The sequence below is a fragment of the Marmota flaviventris genome, chromosome X (assembly GCF_047511675.1).
Source record: "Marmota flaviventris isolate mMarFla1 chromosome X, mMarFla1.hap1, whole genome shotgun sequence".
In the NCBI taxonomy this organism is placed as follows: Eukaryota; Metazoa; Chordata; class Mammalia; order Rodentia; family Sciuridae; genus Marmota; species Marmota flaviventris.
Window position 1 is genome coordinate 72462168 of NC_092518.1, and position 10720 is coordinate 72472887.

The following is a 10720-nucleotide window of genomic DNA, read 5'->3' on the forward strand; positions in this document are numbered from 1 at the left end:
TAGGCAGTACAAAAATGCTTTCTTTTTAATTGGTTAGTTGAGCCCATTTACCATTATTGATATGATCAATGTCATTGGACATTTTTGTTCAGTTCTGTTGTATTGTTGTAAACACAAGTATGTACAGTGGTTCACTATATCATGGGTTTTAATTGCTGACTTTTAAATTAGTATTTAGATTGGTTATTGCTTTGTTCTAGTGGTTACTTTTATATTCAATCCTTAACTGCCCTACTTAATATCTTTTTTCCAGAATTTTAAAATAGCTTTTATATTTAGAAATTAATAATGTGGCATTACAGAAAACAGAAAAACACAAGCAAAGAACAAATTCATCCAGTCATAGGCAGTTTAGTGGGACATGTCCTTCCAGTTTAGTTGAATGTGTCCCTCCAAGTTGTGTATATACACACCCAATATCCCATTTTATGTGATTGAGATTGTGCTTTTCCACACATCATGAATATTCACCAATTCAAAGCTACATGAGTATTTTTGATAGGTAAAATTCACTACACCAACTCAATCTGTTAAAAAAATGTAATTATGCCTTTCTTGGGGACAAAAATTTCACTGAAAACAGAAATGGCAACAGGCCTCTAAATAGTCATACTGGCAGAGTTATAACTAAAAAAATTCATCCCCTTAATGCTCAATTTAAAATGAGATAAAGCAACAGAATATACCAAACACATTTCTAACAGGGTTAATTATCAGTTTTCTACTTCTAAAATACTAGCAAGAATACATGTTCCTTGTGAATTAAAGTAGTCCTGTAGTACAGCCAGAAGATGCACACACACATCAATGGTTCACACAAAATGTAAATCCTTGAGCACTTGCTACCATCTTTCCTTGTGTACTTCCTTCTGTCCCTCTGCTGCCAGCCTAATGAATAAGTCCTGATACACACTGCCCAGAGATAAAACAATTTCATGCCCAAGATGCATCTTTTCTATCAATTATAACAAAAAATATATTTACATGTTAGCTAGTTCACTAGCTCTACTTTTTATGATACACTGTCACCTCAGGACATCTAGAGAGCTTAGATATTGTGAAATAAAGTATGAACTTTGTGCACAATAAACACAAATATTTTACCAAAAATGCACATATAAATAAATATATGGCTATAATGTAAAGCTGTATTCTAGATATGGAAATACTAGCAAAGAGCTGCCCTTCCCCTCATCCTTCCTCTTCTCCCTCTTTACCATTCCAGTGACTAAATTCGGGACTATCCCAGCTCCATGTAGTAAATCAAAAAGTTCATTCCCAGAAGACAGTTCTTCCTAAAAACTAACAAAAAGGTATTTATATAGGGATTATTTTGCTACTTCTAATATACTTTGGGCATTAGGACTTATCACTTAATACTCAGCAATGTTAACTATAATGGACATATAACAATGGCTAGATAATCTGAACTAATTTAAGGGGCACAGAATGCATCTTTATGCATATTTTCTCCTCCCCTCACCCAGTGAACCTTCAACATACCCTCCAAGATATCAAGTGTAACAATTCCATTCCACTAAATGGTAATCATTCCTACATGGTAACAAAAAATATTTAAAGGGCACTACTTTAGCCCTATACTTTTACCATGTGTTGTGCAGTTTTAAACATCTAGAAAGACTAGATGATTCCAACAAGGACTTAAGTTTCCCATACACACACAGTAGCACTGAATAACTGCACAAACTTGCTTAACAAAGGCTAGACTTCGAAGCAAAAACAAAATTAAAAAAAAAAAGTTTTTAAAGGCTAGAATTTGAAAGTGTTTTCCAAACAGGAACATTCTGACCTAGAACCCTTCCCCTTCCCATCTCTTATCAACCCAGAGTTCAGATATATGCATCTGTAATGCTCAGAGATGGCTAAAAATCTCATATGAATTGTAACATGGTATGTTAGTTTAGTAACTCTCCTTTTATTATACATTGGCAAATTATTTAATGTGTAGAAAGACTAGATGTAAATTAGGACTCATTTGCCCTTTATTTTTTTGTAAACCATTCAACAATGTCTTTATTATGTACAGGTGTTTGAAATTATTTCCTCAATATCTTCAGACCCAGGCAAAAATAATCATGCTGCTTAACATATTGAAAAATTCAAACATAATCACTGCCTAGAGAAGGGAAAACTTTCCCCAATACATGCTTATCTAGGAGGCCAATTCATCTGCTTACCTCCAAGAAAATAGAGATGGACATTCTAGACAGACTGTCCCCCAGCTGCACCCTCATTCACCACCATTTGATAACCCTTCTTCAGGCCTAAATCAGCAGCACATTTCCTGCCAACAATCATTAAATGTCCAAGAAGATTTTCATTGTCATCTTCTGCAGCAGAAATCTGGGCTATATGTTTCTTGGGTATCACCAGAAAATGTGTTGATGCTTGAGGGGAAGTGTCATGGAAAGCAAGAAAATGATTTTGGCAGGGATTTCCTTGCAGATGAGCTTCCTGAAGGTGGTGTTTCTGCCAGGTTGGGCGACCTGAGCCTTGGTGATTTCATCTGCCATCTTGGCCACCCTCCCATAAGGTGGCTAGGGGAGCAATCAACAAGAGAGAGGAACCTGTGGAGCCAGCAGGTTGCAGGTTCATTTGTCCTTTATATATACTATTTGCACAGCACAGTAAAACAAACTCATAGACATAAAGATAATGTTTAATCTTGCTTCACAGAAAACACATTAGTATAAAGCTCTTTACCTTTCTTTTCCTCCTCGCTCCCCAAACTAGCACGAACACTTGCATTGCTCAGACAAGTGTTTTGATCTTTCCATTTCCAAAATACAATATTTCATCATGAATTTTATCAAAAAGTTGCCTACAAAATATTTAATTTACTACCTCTTTTTTTAGAAGTGCACATATTTTGTGTATGTCTAAACATCTAGAAAGACTAGACATTTCAAAAATGGATTTAAGTTTCCCAACTATCTTTATAGTAGTGTTGATAAACTAAGCACGTGTAACAATGGGTATATCTGAAAGCATCTTCAAGGTAGGATCTAGGTAGCACCTAGAATCCTTCATTACTTCCATTTCCTTCTCTCTTATGTCACATGTGATGCAGACACATGTGTCACTCCAATGTGATGCTTCAATTTCACTTCCAATAATTTTGTCATACAATGGCAATCTCTTTAATATCTATAGACTAAAATTTATAAAATCAGGTCTACTTTATTCCGTATATGCACAATATTTATAGTACAGCAAAGTTAAATGGAATACACATAACACACAGGGCAATGGGTAAGCTAAAATTTTGTAGCACACTAATAAAACACCTTTTGCAACTTCTTCCTTTCTTCCTTCCTCAACCCACTGAACAAGTAAAGACAGTGTACTGTTCAGGGTGGTTTAACAATTCCAAACATAGTATTTCCCATCAGTTATTTAAAGCCATTTACCAAAAGTTTTATTCTATTACTTCTACTTATAAATATATCAAACACTCCTAAATATATATAGGAGGCCTGGATATTCTACATAAGAATTTGTCTACTATGCACACACCACTGGTAAATAAAATCCCACACTTAGTAATGGTTATAATTTGAGGTATCATCTAACATGCCCATTTTGTACTTGAATCTTACCTCCTCACTTCTTCCCTCTACTCTCAGGCCAGTGAACAAGTACAGGCATATGTAATGCTTAGAGATGTTTGAAAAATTCATATCCAGAAGTCATGTACAGAGGACAAGCTTTCCTATGAATTTCAACATAAAATGTACAAAATGTGTTAATTTTCCTAACTACTTGGTCAGACACTGGCAACCTTTTTAACATCTAGCAACTAGATGTTGAAAGATTGGGATTCATTTGTCCATTTGCACTATATACATGGCAAAACAAAAGGTACACAACAAACAGGAGAATGGTGTCTAAAGATGTCCAAATATGAACACATTAACATATTAGTTTTTGCAATTGCTTCCCTCCCACCTCCTGCACATCACTGAACAAGTACAGATGGCACTATACTGCTCACAGAGGTAGTTTAACAGTTCCATTACCAAATGACAGTATTTCATATTAATTTTAAGAAAAAGATATTGACAAGGTGATATTTTACTACCTCTACATTTAACATACATCAGGCACTTCTCAACATCTTGATAGACTAAAAGTTTCAAGTTTTCAGTTTGTCCACTATATATACAAGTCTTGAATAAACTGCACAAATATAAAAATATTTCTAGTTTGAAAATGTCTTCAAAATATGAGCATCCTGGCCCTTCATAGACCCAGTGGGCTATAATGCTCAATTTTTCAGAAGACAACCATTTCTAGGAATTTTAACTCAAGACATACAAAATTTGTTTTACTTATTCTACATTTGTCTTACACTGGAAACCTCTTTAACATCTGGAAAGACTACATGTAGATTATGACTCATTTGTCCTTCAGATGAACTATGTACACAGCAAAGTAAAACAAAATGTATAGACATAGCATCAGCAGTTACTCTTCCCTCATTATGAGCACACTGGTATGGCACTGCAGAGAACCAGCATACAATGTGTACTACTCAATAAGAGTTTGACTTTCCACCCCCCGAAAAAAAAATTCATAAGAATTTTAACAAAAAGGAATGTACAAAATGTGTTCTATTTCACTACCTCTCCTTTTAACATGTATCAAGCACATTAGAAATCTAGAAAGACTAGATATTTCAAAAGAGCATTTAGCATTGTCAACTACACATACGGGAATGTGGAATAAAGACCACACACAAAGGAATAGTTATAATAGGAAAAATGTCTTTTACATATAATAAGTCTGGAACAGGACCACCTTCTCTTTCCTCTCACGGTCATCTTCTTTATTCATCTATTGCACTTGAACAAACATGCATGAGTGGTCTCACAACTCCATTTCAAAATCACTTCCAGAAGACATTTCTTTTCCAATTTTTTAAACAAGTGGGAATTTACAGACTAGTTATTTTCTAGCTCTACTTTATCATAGTCAGTAACCTCTTTACATCTAGAATGTCCAGATGTAGCAGAAGACTTCTTTCAAAGCGTCAGGGCAGGGGCCTGTGGGGGGGGGGCAGAGTGGACCATTAAGTTTCCCCCTGTGGGCCGCTGACCATCCCCAGTCAACAGATAAGGTGTCCTGTTGGCCATTAACTGCCCCTTAGTGGACAGTTAATGTCCCTCTGTTGGTCGCTAACAGTCTTCTACTCCACAGTTAATGTCCCCCTGTCGGTCATTAACAGTCCCCTAGCTGACAGTTAAGGTGACCTTGTCAGCCGTTAACCCTCGCCAGTCCACAGTTAAGGTTCCCCTTGTAGGCCCTTAACCAAAAGTCAAGCCCCGCACCCCTCCCTACCCTCAGCCTCTAAAAGTTCCACCTAATGTCCGAGGCTTCTATCACCTTCCAGGATGGTTGAGGCCATTGTCCATTGGCATTGGGAGGAAAAGGTTAGGGCTGCTTGAATGGGCAGAGAGCCAGGTGGTCCCACCAGGGCCCTGATCCATGTGCCCCTATGACTAGTGCGTGGCCAAGCTTTGTGGCCTCTACACGCCTTCTCGGGTCTTCTAAGCCCCTGTGGCATTCTGGTAGCCCCCTGGCCAGGGCAGGGTTAGGCCAGGAGACCAGGCATCTCGCTGTGTCCTAGACTCCAACAGGCCCCTCCACGTGGTGGGAGAGGCTCACTGGTGCTTCACAGCCTGGGCCTGGTCAGTGCACAGCCGCAGTGGGGGTTCCAGGCATCTGGAGGGCAGAGGACCTGGCCTGGCCCCAGGATCCCAGCTCACCCACCTGCCTGACTCTGAGGGACCCAGAGGAACCTGAAGAGGTGCAATAGTCCATGGTCCCCTTCTCACCACACTCTCTGCCCAAACTCCATAACAATTTATTTTTAAATCATTTTTACACGCACAGGGTTTTCACACTGTCTCAGAGAGTTGTCTCATCACAAATGACACACAGCTCTTGAATATGTACCCTGAACGGAATCTCGACCTTCTCACTCCTCTCCACACTTTTCCTAATGGAATATTTCTTTGTGGACATGATTTTTTATTTGCATGTTGTGGTAGTCCCTGAACAGTGACCCCACTGACATGCAACCTGCCCATTCCAGTCAGAACTGAAGCACTGCACTTCCCACGTGTCACCCAGTGCCACTTCAGTGGACCACCATACTCTACTTTAGACGACCACACCCTGCAATTTCCAAAATACACACAGGGGGACTCACACTGGAGTGTAATAGTGCTGGGTATATTGACTTTTCTTCATGAGGGCACAAAGGCTACACCCTCTAACAGGGACTGAGCTTGTTTCCAAGTCACAATTAGGGACTGTTTCCTCTGACCCCTCAAAAAGCGAGTAGATGCCTAGAATGACCACAGATTGGAGAGTCCTCCGTGAATTTTACTGGTGGTATGCTGGTATGATCACTACCTCCACATCCAGGAAAAATTAGGGGTAAACTCAAGGAGCAGTAGGTATCTTCTAAAGGTCCCAATTCTTGATGAAACACAAATCAGGAGGATTCAATAACAAATATCATGACCTCAAATAACTCAGCATGGAATATCATAAACAGTTCTGGTATCAGTGTTTTTTGGGGGGTGGGGGTGGGGGAGGGGGGAGTACTGGAGATTGAACCCAGGGGCATCGACCACTGAGCTACATGCCGGCCCTATTTTGTACTTTATTTACAGACAGGGTCTCACTGAGTTGCTTAGTGCCTTACTTTTGTTGAGGCTGGCTTTGAACTTGTGATCTTCCTGTCTCAGCCTCCCTAGCCACTGGGATTACAGGAATATGCCACTGTGCCTGGCTGGTATCAGGTTTTTTTTTTTTAAATTTTTTTAAAATTGTAGATTGACACAATAACTTCATTTTGTTTTATTTTTATGTGGTGCTGAGGATCAAACCCAGTGTCTCACATGGACGAGGCAAGGACTCTACCACTAAGCCACAAGCCCAGCCTCTGGCTGGTATGAGTTTTGATCTTAGAGATATTATTTTTGTGTTGAATCAATAGGTGTTCTCTTAGTATTCAATACTGCAGTCCTCAACCCAATTAACTGTATTTCCTCCAATATTTTAAAGCATTAATTGGAATCATTCTATCTTTCCTCTCCTAGCTCAGGTTTACACTTGTTCCTCCTAGTCTTTCTTTTCCCCCTTGCCTTACCTGCCCCTGTCCCAAATCGCCACCCCATTTTTCTTCTTTTCATCCTAGTGTGCATTATTTTTCTCCCTTTTAACATTTCTTATTTTTGTCTTTCCATTTTTTGTCTTTTCAACTCCTGTATAGTCTCACAGTAATTTCACTAGTGTAATAAGTAACTTTTCAGCCTATTTAGGAACATTCCTGATATTTTATAATTGGATTAGAGGAATTGTGGAGAATGTTTTCAACAGGTTTTTACCCTAAGGTTTATTAGTAGATGGTTTTGCTCTATAGTGATTGCAGTTAAGAAGGCTTAGTATCTTCCTCAAAGTGGTGCTGAATACTGGCCATAGCAGCAGATCCATGTTGAGTGGGAGTATCAATACTTAGTCTCCCAGCCTGAGGCACTTAAGAGAAAGAAACTCACTAAATAATCCCTCTTCCATTTCCTCTGCTCCTGTCTCAATGTTACCCATTTTTCTTCCTCTTATTTCACTTTTATTATTTTTTCTTTCCTTTCTTTTTTCATCTATCTGTCCATTTCTTCTTTCCATTTTCAACTCCTATAAGTTTAATAGTAATCTCGTGTGTGTGTGTGTGTGTGTGTGTGTTGCTGGTGATTGAACCCAGGGCTTTGTGCATGCAAGGCAAGCACTCTACCAACTGAGCTATATCCCCAGCCAAATCTCACTATCTTTAATGACTAATTTATCAACCTATTCAACAACATTACTTCTATTTTATAACTGGATTAGAGGACATTTTCATTAAGTCATTTTCCTAAGGTTTATTAGTACATGGTTTGGTTTTGAAATGATTGCAGTTAATATGATTTAGTATCTTTTCTCACGTTGTGTTGGATACTGGGCACAGCAGTGGGTACACTTTAAATCAGGATATCGATACACAAATACTCTCCTAGCCTGGGCCACGTACTAAAGTCAAAGAAGCTCACTAAAAACTCCCTTGCATAAAAGAAGAGATCATCCCAGTTAATGAATAGAAATTTAAACAATATCAAATATCAAGGGAACAATTCATCCCCAGTAGCCCACAACCAACCAACGATTGATCGTATTTACACCACAGTAGAGGAAATGACAGGTAAAGAATTCAGAGAGTCCCAGTGTTCCCAGGCCCAGCATGCAGCCTGGTGGGCTGAGAGGTGGCAACAGAGGCCAGTGCTGGGATCCCCGGCCAACCTCTAGTCCTGAGGACCAGGCACCCACAGCCCATCTTATGGATGTCCCATGCCCATAGCTGTGATCTGGCATCCTCTTGTCTGCATGGCATTCTACCCCTCTCAAACTCAGTGCCTGAAGATGTGGGGAAAGCTGACTAATTAAACACAAAGGCAACAACCACATGAAAGAGAATTATGCTGCTGTAGTGGATTGTGACCCACAGGCAATAGAATTAGATCCAAATAATGCAGCTTATTAGTGCAACAGTCTGCCGCTAACTGTCCCCAGTTGACAGTTAAGATCCCCCCTGTCGGCTGTTAACAGTCCCCTAGTCCACAGTTAAGGTTCCCCCTGTGGCCCACTAACTGTCTCCAGTGACAGTTAGGGTTTGCTTGTCAGCCTAATCGACAGTTAAGGTTCCCCTTGTTGGCTCTTTACAGTTCCCTGGTGGACAGTTAAGGTTCCCCCTGTCAGTTGCTAATCGACCCAGGTTGACAGTTAAGGTAATCCTGTTGGCCCTTAACTGAAAGTCCCCTCCTCTGTCAGCTGCTAAAAGTTCCACCTCATCTCCGAGGCTTCTCTCACCTTCCAAGATGGTTGAGGCCATTTTCTGTCATTCTTGGGAGGAGAAGGTTAGGGCTGCTTAAAGGAGCAGGGAGCCAGGTGGTCCCCCCAGGACCCTGATCTGTGTGCCTCCATGTCTAATGTGTGGCCAAAGCTGCTCTGAGTCTGAATTTTGTCCAAACTGGGGAGTCTTTATTTAGCCAGCCAGGGACTGCTGCCTGCAGGACCCAGACTGTCTCTGCCAGGAGCAGCACCTGGTCCAAGTCCTGTGGGGTTTATAAGGGAAAAAAACAACACATCCTCGAAAATGTAGGTGCAGGCAAGCAAGCAGGACACAGAAGCTAAAGTTTGCCATCAGCCAGCCAAAGCATATAGTCACATCCTTTTTCTGAACACATCTAGTACAAAAACAACTTTTACAAAAAATAAGCTATATAAGTGGGGTTATATCTAGGTCACTATGGTGGAACTTCAAAGTGGAGTTACTCAGGCTAAGTTCCTTTAAGTAACTTATAGCCAGGATAACTTAGCATTACTTATCCTATTATCTTACCTTGCCTTATCTGTTAATATCCTACATTTTATAGGGTGCTTACTGAGTTGAGCCATAATCTAAGTTGGGCTATAACAAAGCTTTGTGGCCTCTAATGTGTGGTGTAACTCCCTGGCATTCACATGCCTTCTCTGTCTCTCCAAGCCCCTGTGGCATTCTGGTGGCCCCCTGGCCAGGAGGATTGGGCCAGGAGACCAGGCATCCTGCTGTGTCTAGCCTCCAACAGGCCACTGCTGCCATCAAGTCATCCAGGTGGTGGGAGAGAGGCTCGCTGGTGCTTCACAGCCTGGGTCTGGCCAGCGTGCAGCCACAGCGGGGGCTCCAGGCATCTTCAGTACAGAGAACGTGGCCTATCCCTGGGACCCCAGCTCACCCACCTGCCTGAGGTATGAGGGACCCAGAGTTCCCTGAGGAGTTGGAACAGACCATGTCCCTTTCTCACCATGTTCTCTGCAAGGACCCCTTTCCCATTTCAAATTGAATTATGTATGAGGAACAACAACAACAACAACAAAACCTGACAAAAATTCATTTCAACTCATTCTAATCTTAATAATTTTGTCCAGGAGCAATAATCATCCCATATCTTGGATCAGAAAGCAGAGATTAAGTTAGGTAACTTGACATGGGGTATCAATACTTATAAATTTATAAATTGTGACTCCTAAATTAGAAGTCTGGAATTATCCAAAAGACTAAATTATTCCCTTTCTGTTTTATGAGCTGACATTGGATAGTTCTTTTTGAAACAATGTATCAAAATACTTTTCAAATACTAAAAATAATTATAACTTGTTAAGTACCATGTTCACTGCAGACATTAAAATCAGAATGTGTGTGGAAAGCTGGGGAAATTATTAACCACCTATACTCAGAGTGTTTGTGTCCTTGATGTACATAATACTTTAATGATGAAAGTCTATGATGTAAAAAGATAAAACCCATACAAAGCAATATAAACCCCAATAAACCCTTGGAAAATACCAAGTGAAGTAAATAAAATGAAAATGAATCATATTAAATGAAAAAAGAAATTTAAAATATAGTGAAGAATATGATCCCATTTCTTGGAAATAATATGCATGTGCATGGATGAATGGATATGTACTTCACCAAATATAAGTTATTGTGTTACAAATCTGGTGAATAGGAACAGATAAATTAACAGATTGTCTTTGTATTAAAATAGGAAGAAGGTGGGACAAGGGAGAGACAGACAATAACTTCTGCTTCTAAATATATATTTATTTATTACTT

At 39.8% G+C, this 10720-nt stretch overlaps 1 pseudogene; it reads right to left on the minus strand.

Annotated features, from left to right (window-relative positions):
• Positions 1–2169: 2169 nt before the first annotated feature.
• Positions 2170–2534, minus strand: LOC114082407 (adenosine 5'-monophosphoramidase HINT1 pseudogene; annotated as a pseudogene).
• Between the last annotated feature and the right edge of the window lie 8186 nt (positions 2535–10720).